Source organism: Andrographis paniculata, unplaced genomic scaffold (assembly GCF_009805555.1).
Source record: "Andrographis paniculata isolate CXL003 unplaced genomic scaffold, ASM980555v1 Contig87END, whole genome shotgun sequence".
Lineage (NCBI taxonomy): Eukaryota > Viridiplantae > Streptophyta > Magnoliopsida > Lamiales > Acanthaceae > Andrographis > Andrographis paniculata.
The window spans coordinates 740158-745729 of NW_026137625.1; positions in this window are offsets into that span (position 1 = coordinate 740158).

The window sequence follows — 5572 nt, forward strand, 5'->3', positions numbered from 1 at the left end:
ACAAAAACTTAATGAAGTTTGAATGTTGGGAAGCCATATGGTGATCATAGTGGGATTGGCTATATGCATGGGGATGGAACTTCTCAAACAACATTTGTTAAGAGTTGATTGCTCTCTGAATCAACTGGTAGCAAGGAAGGTGGTAAACTGACTACTATTTCGAAACTTTCAGGAAATCGAAAGAATGTCTGAAGGTCGGGCAGACAACTATCAAATTGCAGGTACTGCAAACAATATGGACACCAAGAGTTTGACTATGATCGAATTAGACAAGATTTATGATTGGGTACAAAGGTATTTTGGTCATCATAACACTTGAAGAATAAAATTATGGCGAGATTGGTGTGAAGACCTAGGGTGAATCAAGAAGCATGTTAAGTTGCTCCATCCATGCAAAATATTGGAACAAGGTCCGTTAATGTGAACTTCTGCAACGAATTATCTGAGGTAAGGAGTCAAAATTCAAGTGTTGACGAATTTGAACTGAAGCAAAGCCCAAATGGATTGGATTTGATTGATGAAAATAAAAGGAAGTCATATTGCATTTGGACATCTCTAGAACAACCCTCCAAGCAGCAACCTTGAACCAACAACAAAAATTCTTACCAAAGCTAACAAGAATTATCCATCAGAGCATATCTTTGGAGACACTTACTGTTGCATATCCAAAATCAAACCGAACAATGTTGTTAAAGGTTCATAAAATATAGTGTGTAGTCTTCATCATGTGCAGACAACAAAGCAACTGGCAGACATTCCAATAAAATCCTTAGATTCGAATCAATTTGAAGAGCTACGACAGAATCTTGACATGTCTTCATCATGTAGCTATGACATCATGTGGTTGTTATCTAATGTTTTGTATGTAAGAATGTGTATCTAGCAGAAAATATTGGTGCTCCGCACTGCATCCCAATCCTTTCGGCACTGTTTAGACGGGGAGTTATGGAGTTTTGAAAATTTTAAGAAATAGTAAAAAGTTATATTTGGTGTGATATTTTGTGAGAAAAACAAAAAATAATAATAAAAATTGAGCAAAACTTATTTTTGTTACATTGTATATCACATTTATTGATTTTGATCTCATTCAAATTTTTTTATCAATTTTGATCTCATTCAATTTTTTTTATTATTATTATTTTTTTTTATCAATTTTGGTCTTATTCAATCTAAAATTAATCAATTTTATTCTCATGATAAGTGAGACTGAACACGATTATGATGGATTGACCACATCCGTGTTGGATGACTTAAAAGGTAAGTAACTAAGCTCTACATACTGTCAACATGGTCATATTGGTTTGAACACAGTTATGCACAGTTTTATTTAGTTCTTTAAATAGTACTTGGATTGGGGTTTCCATTTGTTCTTGTACAATGCTACTTTTCAGGTCAAGCTCAAGCCTCTTCACCTTGTCGGAGATCGAGTTTCAAGCCCATTGAATTTACTAAAAAGCACCATTTACACCAACAGGCCTGTTTTTATTAGGGTGCAGCACAATAGCCTTTTACCAATCGACCTCTTCTTCGTCGACCCTGTTCTGTGCAGACAAGTAAACATCGATTGTAGTAAAAAAATGGGCAATACGATCCTACTCCCGATATAAAGCCTTTGCTTGCAATACCAAATTTTTTTACCTCGACATAATTCTCTTGACTCAACATTTCCTAGCCCCAAATTTGGCCTTCACAACTTCATCATGATCGGTTCTATATTAGAATAGACTTTCACGAAATAGCTCCTACACAGTGGAAACCATGCAAAAAAATTTTAGGGTCCTTACATCCAAAAATGTCAAAAACCATGCTATGGAAGAGATTTCAATTTAAGAATGACGATTACTTGATGAACATGGAGAAAGGAAGCATGAAAAATAAATTCAACTAGAGAAAGTTTGAGTGTATTTCATGTTCTATCAAAAGAGTTAGTAATAACGTACTCCCACCATCTCATATATCATGTTACACTTTTCATTTTCGTCACTTTTTTTTAAAAAAAAAAAATTATACATTTAATCACATTTTAAATTTCTTAATTTATAATTTTTTTATTTTAATTATAAATAATTATTTTACTAATACATTTTTAATTATTTAGTAATCAGAGCCCCTCCTAAATTCCCACATCCACCGTAACCCTGTCATGATATTGGGTCGGAGGGAATGATAGTTTTTTAAAAAATAATTATACAGAAACAATAATACGAGGATATCCATTATTTAAGAGTAATTTGCTTAAAAGATATATTAACATTAGTCAACCTTGAAGGCAATTGAAGTATGAAGTAACTTTTAAACATGCAATAATAATCGCATTGGAAGACTCAAATAGTCAAAGATGTGATAATAACATAATACAAGATGATAATATTTCATTCGATCTTCGAAAAACTTGTGATTTTGTTTGGTCTTTCGGTGGCATCCAACGCATTATTGATAACCTGAATATTTAATATTTTTGTTCCTTGTAAAATATGTTTGTTATCCGTATTATCGTGAAAAAAAAAAAAAAAAAAAAAAAATCATCATACTTTCCAATTTATCATATACATTATAATAATATACTCTTTTGTCCTAACTAAAAAGTATCAATTTTTATCATTTTCATCAGTCTCAGTCAAAAATATTTATTTTTTATTCTAGTAAAAATAACCATACAACAAAAATATTAAAATCTCTTACTCACTTCCACGAATTAATAAAATATTATTAATTTTTAATCTATTATGAAACTCCAAATACCCCTGCAGGGCCGGCCCTAGGCCCGGACGAGAGGGGGTCCATCTAAGGCCCAATATAAATAAAAAATCCGTCAAATATTTATGTTATATATGTATAGTTATTATATCTAAAATTTATTTGATTTATTTGAAATTAAAATGAATGTAGTTTGTTGGTGGGAGATTATTTTATAATGGTGAAGTCATGGATTCTAATTCATAGGGTAACAAAATTTTTAAATTTTTTTAATAATATTATTTTTACATCTAAAAATATTTAAAATATATATATAATATTTAATTATTTAAATTTTCATTATAAATAAAAGTTATTATTTATATATATTTAGGAGTTCATGTTTTAAAAAAATATATAATATTTAATTATTTAAATTTTCATTATAAATAAAAGTTATTGTTTATATATATATTTAGGAGTTCATGTTAGAAAAAAAAAAATTTAATATTTAATTATTTAAATTTTCATTATAAATAAAAGTTATTATTTATATATATTTAGGAATTCATGTTTTTGTTTTTGTCAAGGCCTCTCGAAATTAAGGACCGACCGGATCCTATCCCTATGGAGTGGTACGGAAAGAGTATCACTTGATATGATTCGAGAAAGAGAGGCTAAATTGACATACAAAAGTCATGCACAACATGAAGCATCACTCCAAACCAATAGTCACAGGAAGATAGATGGTTTGTTCATTTTGAATTTTTTGATTTATGTATTTTTTATTTTTTTTTTTTATGTTAGACAGAGAAATTGTGTTAAATAATATAAAAAATAATATTTTTTTTTACTAAATTATTAATTTTTTGTGAGTGGATAAAATATGTATGTTATAGTCTATGCCCATGAATTATTATTATATTATTATTATTTGTGTTTACAAAAATAGATAAGGGAAATTACAACCAATAAGAGAATATTTATGCATGCATGCAACGAAATTAATCCAAAAATTGATATTAAAATGTTGATAATATCATTGCCGTGGTTTATGGTTTGGATTTTACTTTCTCCATATATTTGTTTAGAATTCTAAACAAATATATTCTAATAAATTTGTTCGAACTTAATAATAATACTATACAATTTCCACTAAATTTTTTGGCATACTATAAAATATTCAATATACATTTTTGGGGTTTTATTTTTATTTTTTTATTATTATTATTATTATTATTATTATCTTATCTTATCTGCTAGTTTCCACTATATTTGTGATAGAAATGGTTGGATATATATGATCTTTAATAGAAATAAATGTAACGTGTATTATCATTTTCCAACTTATTTTAATTTTTCTTTTAATTAACTTGCATTTCTTAATAAAACAATATTGTTTTTTTCTAGCAAAATATCACCAAAATTTAAATAAATGATAAATAAGAAAATAACAACTCAAAACTCTTATCTAGATATTTATAGTAATCATTAATGAAAAACACTATTCTCTAGAATAAAGAAACCCATATATTATATAAGCTCTAACAATTAAGAAGCATGTAACTGTGATTTTACATGATTGTTTTAATAATAAGAGACATTTAAATAAAAATACAATAAATATTTTAAATCAAATTTTTTTCTTTTATATCATTTTGGATGAAATAATTTTTAAATACAATCTTTTATATGAGAAAAAATAACCATTGAATATGATATTTTCACAGAAAAATTAAAAGATTATATAATTAAAATAAAATAAAATAAAATAAGAATTGGATTAAATATTGACTCTAAAAAATGACAATTGAGTTTGAATTATATATATATAATTAAGAAAAAAAAATAAAATTGTATATTTCACTTCTTAAAAAAATATATAAAAATATTACCTTTATAAGAGGTGGATGGCCACCTTGTAGATATATATATATTCATTATATACAACATATATTTTTTAATTCTTCCTTTCGCTTTTTTTTATTTTTATAATGGTAAATATAAAATTTGAATTGACAATATTTGTATAAATAATTATAATATCCTTTAATGTTATAAAATATATATATATATAATATACTTTAATTTTTATTGAAAATATTTAATAAAAGGTAATTTGTAAAATAGACTAACATATGGTGCATTAAGTATGGTGGAAAAAGAAATGAAACGGTGGCTTGTTGTCTCCGGTGAAGTGACAACCTGTAATTATATACATGGAGTAGTTGAAAGTGATTCATGTGCAATCCAAGTATTCCATCTCTTTGGTTCAAAAGATCACTGGCTTCCTGTGAGATGTCAAAGTCGAACAAAGATGAAAATTCATCAACTGTACAATAAGATCGATATTTTTTTGAATTATTTTTAAGGTTATTATATATTTATTTTTAATTCAATTTCAATATAAATTTAATTAAAACACATTCATACTTCTTTTTGTATTTAAGAAAAAAAAAACTATTTTATAATTTTCTAATAAAAAAAAAAAAAAAACTATTTTTATAATTTTCTAATCAAAAAGAAAAAAAAAGTAAATAAAATTATAGTTTTTTGTAATGCAATCTTTTATTTATTTATTTATTATCTCAAGATCAAAAAAAAATTATTATTTTTGGATTTTGTTTTTCATATCTTTATATATATATATATATATAGACATTTAAATATGTAAAAATATTTATTTATTGTGAAAACAAATATTGTATTTATTAATCATTTGTTTTGATTTCTATGCACTATAAAGACATGGATACAAATAATATAATTTTTTTCGTTATAATTTAATATGTCATTTTAGTTTTTATGTTTTTCTATTTTGCCGAGATCCCCGGTTCCATTTTTCACTTAACCAAAATCCCTTCAAATTTTTATTTTTCATGATACATCATATCTT